The sequence below is a fragment of the Heterocephalus glaber genome, unplaced genomic scaffold (genome assembly GCF_053883595.1).
Source record: "Heterocephalus glaber isolate CG9 unplaced genomic scaffold, H.glaber_assembly_v1.0 deba00000768, whole genome shotgun sequence".
NCBI classification, from domain to species: Eukaryota; Metazoa; Chordata; class Mammalia; order Rodentia; family Bathyergidae; genus Heterocephalus; species Heterocephalus glaber.
The window spans coordinates 4,812,242-4,828,310 of record NW_028258162.1 but is presented as its reverse complement, the minus strand read 5'-3'; positions in this window follow the sequence as shown (position 1 = coordinate 4,828,310).

Below are 16,069 nucleotides of genomic sequence, written 5' to 3'. Positions count from 1 at the left end.
GATTTTCTTAATTGCCTTTGCTGGAAACTTTCTTTCTCTTCAATCAGATAGGAAATTATATTCTTGCCTTACACATATCTTTCCAAGCAATTCTACTTTCTTCTTTCCCCGTCATTATCCTAGTCAACAATGTCAACTCTGGATTTCTCACTTTACATCTAGAAACCGCTGTAGTGTGGTAGTCTGGAGGCCTCTCTACATCTACATCTGAACACTGCCAGCAGAGTCATTTTAAAAAACCAAACAATAGCTCAGTGGCTGTATGAGTCAGCTTTGTGTTGGTGGGCCAAAATACCTGCCATATACGATTTAAAGGAGAAAAGGTTTATTTGGCTCATGTTTCAGAGGTTTCAGTCCATGGTCAGCTGACTCCAAGGGAGAAACATCATGGTGGAAGGACCTTGTGGAGCAAAGCTGCTCACCTCATGGCAGCAGTAAGCAGAGAGACAGGAAAGAGCCAGAGAGGAAGGAGCCAGGGACCAGATATAGTTCCCTAAGCCCATGCCCCATGACCCACCCAGACAGATCCAGAAGTGTGCTTTACTACTCTCCTAGGTGTCTGAAAGCCAAGCAAGCTCACAATCAAGATTGAACATCACCGCGGCAGAGCACATGCTTAGTGTGTGCGAGGCCCTGGGTTCAGTCTGTAGCCCGTAACAAACCACTACCTGCACCAAGTTTCTGGAATGTAGGAAAATTTTTAACAACTTCTGGCTCCTGGAAGTCTGGTCTTCCTTTGTTGCTAGTGGAGGTCCTTCCTACCCTCACCCTCTCTCCTTAACCACTGATTTATAAATGACTGGATTAGCCATTCAAATAGAAAAAGACTTTGACCTTTGCCCCAGCTTACAAAAGCAGGGTTAACTTCATAAATGTGAATTTTAGGGACAATGATAGAATTAAAAATGTTTTGTGGGTAAGTTTCTTTATTGCTTAAATAAATCTTGTTCTATTTCTAGGGAATGCTATAAGAGGGTAGATTGTAAAGCATATAAATAGATCATTAATGTAGCATTTTAGAAATATTCATTATTTAAATCTTTGTTATAGTAAAATCACAATAACAAGCAAATCAGAAGTCTGGCAAAAACAAAAACAAAAACAAAAACAAAAAACCCACACTGAACCTCATAAAGCACAACTGATGGAGGTCCCAAAGACTTGGGAATATTTCAGGTTGTATCATTTCATGTTATGAAGTACATGCTATATTGCATCTATGCATTCTTTGTTCTTGAGTCACTAACATGGGCTGCTGTGGAATAAGTGTCCATGTGCCCTGAAAAGCCATATGTTAAAATTCTAATTCTCAAGATGATGGTTTTTGGATGGAGAGCCTTTGGGAGGCAGTTGCAACACAAGGGTGCAGCAGTCTGGATAGAATTATTGCCCTTACACAAAGCAACAGGACAGGACAGACACATGACACTGATTTTTCAGGGGCAATTTTTAAAGCTCATTTAATCCTAAAGAAGCTTATTTTGACTATCTCGTCACTTCCGAAGCAAACTTTTAAAAATTTTGTCTTAGTACCTTAGGTAAATTATCCATCTCATGATAACATGTAATCTAGTAAAAAGTTATCCCAACCCTACACTTTTTACATGATAATTTGCCCATTTAAGCAGATAAAACTATTTAATTTTTATTTTAAAGCCTCAGAAATGGCACCTCTGCCTTTATTAAAAAATCAGGAATCAAATCCTGTGTGAAGATTGTACCTACCCTCCCCACCAAGGACCACCAGCAGCACAATGAGAAATGTTATTCCCACTTCTTTAATATTATGCAATGCAGTAATGAATTCTAGCCCCAATGTATAATGGTTCTTGAATTGTTAATATGAGATCCTTTATAGTTTGGTATAGATAATTGTGTAATGTACAGTTTGACAAGCTTAGGTCAAACTTCTGTGTTGTTACCTTTCTTTAACATGGTATTAAATGGCAAATGAGTCAGACAAAAATGAGGAATTATTATGAGTAATCAATCTTCTTTTGAAGTTTGCAGGTTTTGGATGAATGGTGGTTATTTTCAATAAATTTTTACTTGAAAATCATTGTTTAAGTTCTTATTGTGATATGGTCTCATGTCAACAATTATCTTTACTATATTGATTTTGACATATTGATGAGATATAACGTAATTGGTAATGCTCTTTAAAGTAATGAAATAGTCCAAGAGTGAGGCAAATGTATGGATTGTATACAGAGCTCAAGGACTATGAAGCTTAATGTTGTTGTCGTAAAGATTAATTGTAAAATAGCCATTAAGGACTCAGCTTGCTTTGAATATAGTAATTCATTAGTAGAACCTATTTGTATTTTAATAACTAAATGTCACTTGTTAGTTTTATTAGCAGTATAAAATATTTAAGGTATGCCTGGCATGTTTTTAGTTCTAGACAACTTTGAATTAATTTTTTATTTTTAAAAATCTCTTATTTTTTATCTTAATGTGAATTATAATCTGAATTAGTGTCATTTGTTCTATACTATTGCAACATTTCAAATAAGAAAAAGTATGGATTATTCTCAAAGACATATAAACATGAAAACACTTCATTTTAAAGAGATTTCACCACTATGATTGTTGTTTTCTTTGTGGAATTTTTGAACTATGTCCTCTAAACCCATTGGAACTCTAAATTATGTTTAGTTTAATCTTGATGGAGATAATTATTAGATAGAATTACTATCTTTCAGTAACATAATATGCTAACTAAAAGCCCTCAGAATTGTGGGGATTTTGTCATTTCATTGAAATGCAGCATAAGTACAGGAAAATACACAAGCCATAAATGTACTGCTCCATGCATTTTTACCTAATGAACATGTATTTATGTGGCCAGAACTCATGAAGATAATATATTGGTACCTTAAAATGCTTCCTCACCCCTCTGCCTACCACTGCTCATTAATTAAATCCAGTAGAGAAAACCACTATCAAAACTTTAGCACTATGTATTAGCTTTCCTATTCCTGACTATTCCATGGTATGTACTATTTCGTACTTTGCTTCTTTCACTCAGTCTTGTTTGGGAGATCTTTCCAGGTTGTAATGTGTAGTTGTAGCTTGTTCATTCTCATTTCTTTCTGTTCTTTTTCTTTTTCTTTTCAGTCAGGGACTTGCTAAATCACTAAATTGCCCAGGCTAGGCTCAAACTTGTGATCCTTCTGCGTCAGCCTCCCAGAGTGCTTGGATTACAAGTGTGTACCACCACACCTGGCTTGTTCATTTTCATCTTGTCTTTGTATGATGATTTGCCTGCTTATTCAGCTGTTCAAGGATATTTGGTTTGTTTTTCCATTTAGAGTCTGTGAGGATTGTGCTGTAAACATTCTTATACATGTGTTTGGCAAACATATAGATACATTTCAATGAGTATAAAACTAGTAAGTCATAGGGCATGATGTTCAGATTTAGTATATATTGTCAACTAGTTTTCCAAAGTAGATGTACCCATTTATGTTCTCCCCAAAAAGGAGTTTTAACTTCTTCACATTCTTTCCAAGACTTGGTATCACTTATCTTTTTTTTTAGTCATTCTAGACAGTATACAGTGTCATGAACTGTAAAGAGTCTCAGATTTTTATTCTATGCTCAAACTAATTAGCTTACCATAGCTGTGGGAAGCTTGGAAGAAGACACAATGTCCCCGGGTCAGAGATGAAGGACAGTTTATTACTTCACAGCAAAAGAGCAACCAGAGAAGCAATATTTCTGTGCCAGTTCTCCACACCCCAGATCCATAGGGTAAAGCAAAGAAAACCAGATAGCACACGCATGACCAGTGGGTTGATAACAGTTGAGGAATCCCAAGGTTAGGAAACCCAATTCTTTTTGAGTGGTCAGTAAGCATGCTTGCTTTGCTCCAGAGGAAGAACAATAGCCCTATTCTCCAAGGCTGTACACGGTAGAAATATCTTTGAGAAGGCAGGCTCACAAAGGAGAACAATGCTTCTGCTTGCAAAGGGTGCAGAAATGTTAAAGACCTATGGAAAATTATGTCTCCATGGTACAACTCATTATGATTTCTATTTGCATTTCACTGACAGCTGATAAAGGTGAGCATTTTGTTTATAGGCCACTTGGGTATCCTCTTTTAAGAAATGCGTGTTCAAGTCTTTTGGCTATATTCCTATTGGGTTGTCTCGTGGTGGTGGTGGTTGTTTTTCTAATTTATCTGTAGAAATTCTTTTTTGCATCTTGGATACCAGTGCTTTAAGTGGTATGATTGAAAACTACAATGAATGTTCAAAGTTTTAAAAATTAGTACAGTAGAAGACATATTGCCATTAATCCCCCTGCAAACACTTGCCCTCACTTTGAACACACTCATCCCATCATTCTTGCCACTTTCTAAAGCAGTTCTGGAAGTCCTCTTTCAGAAGTGTCTAAGTTGTGCTGTCATAGCTGCCCAATGTCCTGAATTGATTCAAAAGTTCACCTTTCATAGTCATTTTGACTTTGGGGAAGAGCCACAAGTCACAGGGTACCAGTTACAATAAATAAGGTGGCTGAGGAGACATCATGATGTTTTTATGAGCCTGGCCTTTTTTGTTAGGTGACACTTGGCAGCAGCACTGTATTTTGGATCATACCTGGTAGACACTTAAGAAATAAGATGTCCAGAACTGCTTCAGAAAGTGCCAAGCAAAATGGGATAAGTATGTTCACAGCAAGGGGATGTATTTGGGGGATATATTTTAATGGCAGCACATCTTTTACTCTGTTAAATTTTTAAAATGTAAACATTCACCATGAATTTTGTTCATACCTTATATTACATATATATTTTGCAAATATCCTCTCTCTTTTCACCCCTTAATGTGTCATTTGATGAATAGAAGTTTTAAGTTGTGGTGTTGGTCTCAAAGTAGACAAAACAATAGAAAATATAGAATCCAGAAACAGATGCCCTGTCTTGATCTGTTTGGGTTGCTATAACAAAATACATTGTACTGGGTAATTTAGAAACAACGGATATTTCTCACTATTGGGGAGGCCTTGAAGTCCAAGATCAGTGCATCAGCAGGTTCGGCGTCCCCCGAGGCCCTAGTCCTCACTGACAGTTTCTTCAGTGCATCCTTGCACTATGGAAGAGGGAAGGGCCTGGAGGTCTCCCTTGAGCCCCTTTTCTAAGGGCTGTCATTCTATTTGCGAGGGCACAGCCATCGTGACTTAACTGCTTTCCAAACGCCCCATTTCCTAACATTACCATAATGGCTCTTCAGTTTTAATATGAATTTTGGAGAGACACATTCAGACTATTGCACCCACAATTCTATGATCATTTGATTTTTTTGACGAAGTTGAGTGAGGAAAGTATTGACTTTTACATAAGTGGTTTAGCTCAATATATGTATGAAAAAAATGAGCACAAAACAGATTTGTATTGCTCTATACCTCACACCATTATATAAATCCATCAAGATAAACATAAAGTGAACAACAGTGAAGCTTTAAGAATAAGACAGAAGCATATGTTTGTGACTTTGGGATAGGTAAAATTTTATTGAAAAGGACTCCCAGATATTAACCCTAAAGGAAAAATGATAACTTTGTCTATCTTATAGTCACAATGGAGAAATATTAAACTGAATTTCATATAGGCAAAAAGTGTAAAGAAAATTCACTCGTCTTGATGCATTTTTCAAATTTTATACCTTTTCCTCTAGGCCTCTTTCGAATACTATAGTAGACTTAAATTCTACAAGAATAAAGATGTAAAGGGAGCACCTTAAAACCTCAGCATGTAACCCCAAACTTTTGAAGTTAGGATGTTCTTTATCTGCATACCTTGCTTGTGGGGGAGATAATATAAATGTTTTAGTGGATTTCTTAGTGTATTTAATTTTTTTTCTGTTGCCACGATGATCACAAAAATAAATGTATCCCCTAACTTCTGATCTGCTGACAATGTTCTGAGGGATTATCCTTTTGTAGTAGACCACTTTATAAATCATTAATCCACCTGTGAGACACTTGGTTATACATCAGGGGTCTAGTGTGACCCTGGAGAGTTCAAGGGGAGCACTACTACTGCCTTCTTTGACCAGGACTCTGACTGTCATCTCTAATACAACAGTGAGCTTTAGTTTGGGGTTCAAAGTTCAGAGCCTGGAGTATGGGACATGAAAGCCTTGTTACATAAATCAGACAAAGATGTGGCAAGAATCCACAAGAGAAACTCCTTGGATCATGTGAGTTTGCATCAGCTTATGCTCTCCAGGCTAAGTGTTGGCCTTGGAGGCTCTGACTTAGGGAAACTTTAAAATATTCCAGATCAGCTCTTCTGTGAAATTGTGTGGCTCACCCACGGAAGTTGCTGTGTGGCATGAAGTGATCAGGGTATCACAGCCTTTCCCAGAGCAGTCATCTTAACAGCGTGTGCCCCTTATTATGGGGCTCAGTGTCATAAAAAAAGTCACATAATTTATATTAGGTGAGACATAGCCAATTACTGGTAAATTTTTCTTCAGGTAGTATAGTGATGGTTTGATTTGCTTCATTAATTAAAATTTGGGCCAGAAAAAAGAGCTGGTAATGAAGATACTTATTATTGGAAAATGGTAGGAAGGGAAGTTTATAGATAAGGTCGGTTCTCACCAGTGCTTAGGATAGGTTATGTAGATATGGGACAGAAAGAGAATTGATTTAGCAACATGAAGTGCGTCAAAGTTTTATAGGGAAAATAAAAACTTGTTCCATGGAAGAAATCAGCCACTCTGTGTGTAGGTGGGGAGACAGTTGAAAACACAGAGTCAGAACCAGAGAGGTAAATGCTGTCACGTCAGAGTGGTGGGCAGGAAAACAGCCCCACTCTATCAGGGATGAAGCTGCAGGCAGGGAGAGGTTTTGGTTGACTCACAACGAAGTTACCCCAAAAACCACTTGAATCCATCGTGTCTGCTGAGCTTTGCTTTAGTTTTTCAGATAATGGAATAATGAAATTTGACAGGTCTTTCTCTTTGGCCTCATTCTCTTTGGCCGTTTCTCTTCCTCATTCTTGCTGCTCTTTCCTCTTTCTGTATGAGAATGTTCAGAGAACCAAAGGAAGGAACTCTCATACAAAGTGGTACAGACAGAAGTAAGGGAAGGAAAAAGAATATGAGTATGCATTCCTTCCTTCTCAGTGTTGATGACTGAGCAAACAAACACACACTAAACATCAGTCATGAATAGAGCAATGTGCTAGTTAAGGCAAATCAAGAAAAATTTTGATCCTGTTTATACAGATCAATAAGTAACACCAATGCTTCTGTGATAGATACTGTATCTCTTATCTACTCAAACATGTTGAACCAGGAATTTTTCCATTTCTTTCTTATTTCATCCATCCCCACTCCTCCTGCTGGATCATTCTCAATAGCATACAAATCTAGTTTCATCTTAAAATAAAGAAGGAAATAATTTTTTTTTAATCAGCAGGGCCAGAGATGTAGCTCAGTTGTGCCACTGTCTGCCTCGCAAGCCCAAGGTCCTGAGTTCAATCCCTGGTACCAAAAAAAAATTAATAAATAAACAGATTTCCCTTTAAACCCAATCTCAAGAACTTCTCTGCTACTCTTAGCAAAATCCCTTAAAAGGGTATTATGGTTTAGATCTGAAATGTCCACTAAAAGTCTCATGTGTTTGGAAGATGACTGGGTCATGGAGTGCTGTGCTCATCAGTAGATTCATCTGTTGATGAATTCAGTACTATAGTTGGATGTGCTCTTAGATGGTAGGGCCTGGTCATAGGTGGCTCACTGGAGGGAAGACCTGGAAGAGCATATTTTTATCACTGGCTCCTCTCTTTGCTCTCTACTTCCTGGCTGCAATGGTTTGAGCACTTTTTTTCTGCTATGCTCTTTTGCTATCCTGTTTCTGCCCTGGAGTCAGCTGATCATGGACCAAAACCATGAGCCCAAATATACCTTTCATCTTTTAAATTGTAGATGTCAGGTATTTTGTCCTCCAAACAAAAAAGTAGCTGAAACAGATGTTGGTATCATAGTGGGGCTGTTTCTATGATTGTACCTGACCATGTGGTTTAAAAGCCTTTAAAACTAGTTTGCAGGAGGATCATAAAAAGATTAAAAGATGCAAGCTAGAAAACCCCAAAAGGTTGTCAGCCAAGGTTGATGAGAGACTGATCAGACTTCAAAATAACCAAAGTCCGAGAGGAATAGAGACAAACAGGCCAGCTTAGGAGGTTTCAGTTGAAAACAAAGACTCCATTAGCAGTTAAGCTAAAGGCTATGTATATTGCCATGGAAGAAACAATTTCTTCCTTTTTCCCATGTTCTGAAACTTTGCAGGAGACTGAGACTAAGGGTGGTGATCTGGCAGAGAAAATTTCAAAGCAGCCCAACATTCAGGCTGTAGCATGAGTACTGCTGGCTATTTTTAGCCAAATATATAGTAAAAATCAGGAGCAAAAAAACAGATCTGAAAAGTTTGTAGTGTCATCAGAAAGGAAGTGCTTGCAAAATTGGGGCCGTGGAGAGAATGGTTGCTGAAAAGATAACTATTAGAAAAAACCAAATTACTTTGCATCAGGACAATAGAAAAGATGGCTTAAAACCATCTCAAGAATCAGGAAGACACCACCCTTCCCAGGCTCAAGGGTGCAAAACAATAAAGTTTTTATTTGAGAAGACAGCCCCTGGGCCCCATACTCTAAAAGGGCTTCCTTGAAAATTGTTTACCCTGGATTTATTTTACATTGCACAGCCATTCAGGTACTTAGAGGCCTCTACAGTCATGATGAGAGGGGGCTGGCTACTGCTAGACCTGTAGCAGACCTTGGCATCATCCATGTGATGCTAATTTTACAGATATAAAAAATATGAGTTCTAGGGTCATGGAGTCTTCCACCCAGATTTCAAAAGGCCATATGTCCCTGAGAGGGAAGTGCATAAAGCTGTAAGACCAAAGCCAAAAATGCAATGCAGACCCCAGGAAGTTGGAATACCAGATATGTAAAACATCTGCAAAAAATAGTCATGACCTCTGAGTAGACTCACCCCAAGGGAGAGGCCATGTGGGCTACAACTGAAAATGCTGAAGGGCAGGGCTGCTCACACCCTTTGGAGCTCACATTTCACTACAAAGTGCCCTAGGTGCTGCACACAAAACTATAGGATTTAATATATGTTCTGCTAGGTTTTGGTCTTGCCTTGTTCCCCTCCTTTTCTATCTCATATTCCTCCCTTTTAAAATAGGAATGCTACCCTGTGCTATTGTGTGTTGGAAATATTTAACTTCCTTGTGATTTTTACAGAGGCTCACAGCATAGTTTGCCTTGAGTCTCACAGGAGACTTTTAACTTGGACTCTTCATCAGTGCTAAAAACTGTTCAGACTTCAGTATTCTTAAAGATAAGGCATTTTATATGAACATAAGATGAACATAAGACTTTTGAGGGCCACAAGTAGAATGTCATGGTTTAGATCTGAAACGTCCACCAAAAGTCTCATGTGTTTGGAAGGTGACTAGCTCATGGGAACAGCCGAATGTGCTGTTAGAAGTTGGGGGCTAGTTGGAAGTGGGTCACTGGGAGTATGACCAGGAAGGGTATATTTTTGTCCATTTCTTCTCTTTCCTTTCTGCTTCCTGGCTGCCATGGATTGATCATCCTTTTGTTTGTTGTACCCCTCTGCCATGCAGCCAGGTGAACACAGACTGAAACCGTGAGTCAAAATAAACCTTTCTTCACTCAAGTTGTGGGTGTTCAGTACTTTTTCCCGGCAATGGGAAAGTATTTAAGACAAAAGGCTGATTAGGTCCATAATCTCCAACATCTCTTGTCTCATTCTCTATGAAGCCCATTTCAGTCAAGTGTTGTCCTTCACCATTCTATAGAAATTGCTCTTTTGTCTTAGTTTTCAGCTTGTGGCCACTTCCCTTGGCTCCCAGGATTCCATACTCTCCAGAGTTTCCCCACACCTTGCTGGTGGCTCCTCTGTCTCCTTTGCTGATTCTCTCTTGTGTCCTGACCAAGTAATGGGGGGAGGGTGTAAGGATTCAGTTTTTGGTTGTATTTTCTTTCTTTTGGATTCATTCTTGTGATGCTTTCACCCAGTTGGTTGGCTTTAAATACTATCCACATTTTAAAGATGTCCAAGTTTTTATCTCCCATACTCTCAGATTTCTCTCCCATATTCTGATTAAAATACCCAAATGTCTATTTGATATATCTATGTGGATGTGAAAGAGACATCTCTAACTTATTAGCTCTAAAACTGAGACACTGATATTTTCAAACTTACTTTATCCAGTGTCTTTATCAGTTCATACAAAGTTCTTCCTTCTAGCTATTCAAACCCAAATCCTAAGTGTTATCCTTGATTTCTCTTTCTCAGATTCCTGTTGACTGTATCTTCAATATATAACAACTTAATCCCTACCACTCATATTCTAGCAATCACCATATGTTCTGAATTATTTCAGTAGCCTCCTAAAAGGTCTCTGTGGCTCTTATTTTTGAACCTTTAAAGTCAACTCTCAAAAATGAGAAAGAAGAGTCAAAACATTCAACAACCTTGCCTTCTACCATCTTTTTGTTTGCTTGCTTATTTTTCTGCTTACGCAATTGTATTGGCAGGTTATCACTACAATTCCTGATGAATAAGTAGAGAGAGAACAAATTACTGCATGAGATAAAATGATGAAGATGGCCAGAGGGAAAGATCCAGGAGGGTGAATGAGGCTAATGGTGATGGTAGAGACAGAACCAAAAGGAGGATCAAGGAGAAGCTGGAGAGACATTGAACAGCTTCCATGAGGACTCCAACTTCAGAGGGAGAATATTTCTCTGACTTATACAAAGTGTCTTATTTCTGTACCAGAAAATTTCAGTGAAAAACAGGATGGCAGACAATGCTTTTTGAAGTTGCTTTGCATTGGGTTTCGATGAAACACCGAGTTGAGACTGGCATATAAGCAATGTGATGTATTGCTTCTCCTGTCATTGTACATGTTATATTTGCTTGACAAAGGGTTTGATACAGGCAAGGTGTTGGTGTGTAAAGGTAAGGAATATACACTATAGCCAGAAGTAATGGGCTGGCTAAGCAGTGCTAAGCATTTTGAATTATATCTTGTAGATTATGAGTAGCCACATCCATTTTTTAAAAGGGAAGTTAATGACCAGGTCTGTGTTAATTTGGTGATGAAGTGCAAATACAGAAGCTGGTAGAAGGAATTAAAGAGTAGATTTTTTTTCCCTCAAAAGTGAAAGAGAGTTGGAGAATGTTCTAAACTGAGAAAGAAAAAGAGATGGATAAGAAGAGTTGTGCTCATTATGCCAATGTCCTTCGGAAACATTTCTCTTGTCACTACCAAATTGTGAACCCTGAGCATTCTTGTAAAAAGGGAGAGCTGATTTAGAAGTGGAGGGGACCAGTGAGTTGACTTAGAAGATCAGGTGCAGATAGAGGTAAGATAGAGTTTAGGATAGATAATGACACCATTGTTTAAGAAAATAACTCAGGATCCTAGCTGGAGATGGTGAAAATACTGCAATCAGATCTTAAAATGTTAAGTTTGAAAAGCCTAAAGGATATTGAAAGGAGGTGCCAGTGGAAGCATTAAAATATAAAACCAATGCTAGGGGAGCAGGGAACAGGGATTTCTGGCATTATGATACAGTGTGTTGAAACAGCAGGCATGGGTATGACCAGCTAGGTGAAGAGCTAGTGAAGAGAAGGAGATAAGACATACAAGCATGAGCTGAAGAGAGGGCCTCTGAAAAGACGGAGACAGCAAGGTAAACCTGAAAGATTAAGAAGTCATAGAAACTCAGAGAAGTTTCAAAATTGTCTCCCTCTCTTTCCCTGCTTCATTTACACCCCCTCTACCTCACCTCCTTTTATGGTAAAATGAGATCAAGAGTCTGAATCAAGGACTAAAATGCTGCCAAGAATACTTCCCACTAAGCCTACTCAACCAACGCCTTGGTAACAGTCTCGCTAACTCCAAAGTGTCTGATCCTTAGTAGGAACAAGAAAACAGCAATCACAATACAAACCAACCTTCCTAAGGGCCAGCTACCACACCAAGACTGGCTCTAATCCTTGTAACAATGCCACAAATGGTCTGAATTTCTATTAAGTAGAAGGTAAATGAGGCTCATACAGTCAATGTGTGCAAAGGTCAAGCTCTGACCAAGTGGCAAAGCTGAGATTTGAGTCTGAACAGGGCATCTACCTTTGGCCCTGGTTTGCATTGCAGTGTCCTATTGGATAAGAAGGATTAAGAGCTTTCTTTTGTATATTTTTTTTGTAAGAAAGAATATCTAAAACAAAATTTTAAATAATGTGGTGATAGGAGCAGACAATATTGGTAATTAAGAACAAATCTGAGTGTAAGAAGAGATTTTAAAAACATAATTAGATGGATGAAGGAGTCATAATAACATAAATAAGCCCAAGTGTTAGAACATGCTAATTAATTTTATTAGAAACACAGAAACAGCACTTAAAAAAAAGGAGTCTTCATTCCTATCCTATACACAATTTCTGACCATAATGCTTCCTTTCTTCCCTTTGTTAAACTAATGCCAATAAATGTTTAGTCATTTTCACTTTATCAGGGAATGTTCAAGTACCTGCACTTCAGCCTTCACTACATGCCCAAAAAAGGACTCCATTCCCATGCTGTGCCCTCTGTTTCTGATAGAGGGGGACCCGTGGCTGCCTGTGTTATGCTGCCTGTTTCTGTTAGGGGAAACTTCAGATATGCTTTTCACTGCTGTCATGAATGAAGTCTGTTTTCAGATGGATATTTTCTAGTTCAAATAAACGAAGAAAAATTGAAATTCATCTGTTATTAATGATTCTGAGGTATTTTTTTCAGCACCCAAGCTGAAAAACTGTATTTGCTACAGTAAAAAGAGATGATTGATAAATGTTATAGGGATGCAACAGAGGATTTCAAAACTTTGAGAATTAATTCAGAGTGTCAAGAAGACACATAAATATCTTCTTTCATTAAGCTGGGAGTCACTGAGTTTTTCACTTAAAAAAAATTCCAGAACCATAGGAAAAAACGCCATGTGAAATTTTTATGAAGAAATAACTATAGAGATCTTGGAATGATAAATATGTTAAAAGAAAAATAAATAACAAAAATCATGGTAATTAGGCAGGAATATTCTACTCACGTAAAAGAGAATAATAGTTTGAAGGAACAATTCATGTGAATGGTAATTAGTGAGAAAAAAATACCTAAGTAGTTCTATTCCTTTAATTTTTCTTTTATAAAGTTTCTTAATTGAGGTTTTTAAAAAATTGAATTCTATTATAGAACAGGCACCATTTAGTGGAAAAATAGTTTGCTAGTTTGTTTTTTACTCAGTTAACCAATGCCTTCAGACCAAAATTCCACTGAACGATAAATAGCCCAACTTTGGAGAAGTGCAATAACCAGGAAGGATTCATTTGTATCCTTTATAATAAAATAGTAATTGAAAGTGCAAAAAAATAAAATACACTGGGATGAAACAATAGTTCTTCGGGACTTTTATCTCGCAGCTCCAACCCTGCAAAATATGGCAAGATGAAAACTCTTCCCAGCAACCATCTCTTCAGATCTTTGTTGGCCTTTTCAGTCTCAACCTTCCTTGGCCCTCATATCACCTAATACCTCTAAGACTTTTGGATTAAGTTATGGCCATACATTTAACATAATCACAAACAATTAATTTGTTATTAAGTTTCAACCAATGAAATTAGATTACTGACATGTTTTGTTCAAGCAAGGAATATTGGTCAGAAAAACACGGAAGATCCAATATATTAGAAATTCAGTTGCTATTCTAGACACATCTTTATGGTTTGGAAGGAATACCTTTCCAACCATGAACTATAAAATGGAGCCTAACAATTGACCATATTTTATCCACATGCCCAAGTTGTTGGACAAGCAGCAGAAAAATCAGAGTGTACCTGCTCCTAAAGGAAATGTGGATTGTCAGGAATCTTAGGTGTCAAATATTTGCAGTTAGTACGCAATGCTAGGATATGGCCTTTACTTATACCAACATCATGAGCAGGCTCTATAGTCACAATTAGGAAAGGCATCAACACTGTCATTACCCAAAAGTGGGAATTTCACTTCTTACTATAAATACAAGTTTACCAGGCCATCCCTTCTGCTAGAATAGAAACTTTTTAGAATAGGGTATGTGATTTGCTCATTGTTCGTGCCTATATTGCCTGGCAAAGAGAAAGGGCTCCAAAAATGTTGCCTAAATGAAATGTTTTAAGTTGATAGACCTGTGAGTTTTATTGGAAGAGCTGTAATGAATGGTCCAATCCTTTAGGAAGGAAGTTCCTCTCTGTAAATTTTTCATTTTCTTTATTAGGAGGCATAGGCTAGGCCAGCAGAGGGCAGTGTGACAAATTATGGAACTATTTCCATGGAAGACTGGACTAGACTGTGAGCAAGCTATCAAGAGGTTGTTGGAAGGGGAGTCAAGCCGGGGAAATTTAGGTTGCTGGCATTTGCCTGGTGCCGAATATATAGTGTTCACTCACTTTTCTTAAAGGGGTAGTTTTGGGACACTGTATCCATGTGCTTTCTTCATAGGTTTTGTAGGATATTTAAGAAAGAGAACCTCAAGTTTCTGGCTGAATGCCCAAGTCAAGCGCAGGGCAACACTTTCACAAAGTGATTTGGTTCCCTCGAGACCATCAGATGCACATAGGAACATCTGTCACAAACTAAAATATTGCAGTATGCTTTTTAACAAAAAGCATTCCCCAGGCCCTACAGAGAGCTTCCACATTTATGACAATAGGATCAAAATATAGATGATGTTACTTCATACAATCCTGAAAGATTTAGTGTGTTTCTGACAAAAGGAAAGACCAATGTCATTTATTTTCCCTCCCATCAACACGACGGATTAACATTATTATTATTATTATTATTATTATTATTTGGAAATGGAGAAGAAAATGAAAATCATGTGTGTAGTCATCCTCTAAGTCCTATATGCCCATGTCATGCTCTGGAACATGTGGAAGTATTTTGACTATCCTTCCTACAGTAAAGTACTAGAAGTCATTTAGAAAACAAAGGTGTGCCTCAGAGTATTATTAATTTATGGTAATTTCTAATCGTTATTCTCTTTTTCAACACCTGGCTTTAATAATTATGAAAACACAGCAAGTTTAGTGTTTATGTCTTAATATTTAGATCTTTAATCCACTTTGATCTTAGTTTAGTGCACAGTGATAGGTACGAATCTAGTTTTAATCTTTGGCAGGTTGAAATCCAGTTTTTCCAACACCATTTATTAAATAGGCTATCTTTCCTCCAATGAGGATGGTTGGCTCCTTTGTCAAAGATGAGGTGGCTGAGTATGTCTGGAGTTGTTTCTGCATCTTCTAATGGATGCATATTGAGGCCATACTCTTAAATGAAATAAATAGGACACATGTGTAAATACCAAATAGTTTCTCTAGTGTGAGAAAATGAAAGTGTAAATAAGGATGAAAATGATTAAAATGAATAATTGATAATTTGAAATAGGAAAAGGTCCAAAGGTGTAGGGGTGGTGGGAAGGGAAGGGAAAAGGAAAGAAGGGAAAGGAAAAATTATGAGAAAAGAAAAAAAATGGAAATGAAATCTATGTAAATAGGGAAGGGTGGAGGGGGTGAAGGGTGCACAGGTAATGGGGGAAAAAATAAGAACTAAGATATGTCATGTACAGGTACACACACCGAGTGAGAAATGTAAATGTACTGTATACCTAAAATGTACCAATAAATATATAAATAAAATAAAAAAATAAAAAAATAAATTGCTAGCCTCCACAGTCGGATGCTGAACTTGAGGGACAGGAGAAGAGGCATCAACATTAAATACATAATCTTTCAAATGTGAAAAAATAATTATGAAAACACAAAAAAATGATATATGGGTAACAGCATACCTTTTAGGGCACTCCTTAGCATCCTCAGTACAATAAAAGTTTGTTTCTTACCTACAGTGTGTTATGAACTCTGCTGACCTTTTTTTCATTAAGTTTATTGGTACATTTTAGGTGTATAATATGATCACATTCATCATT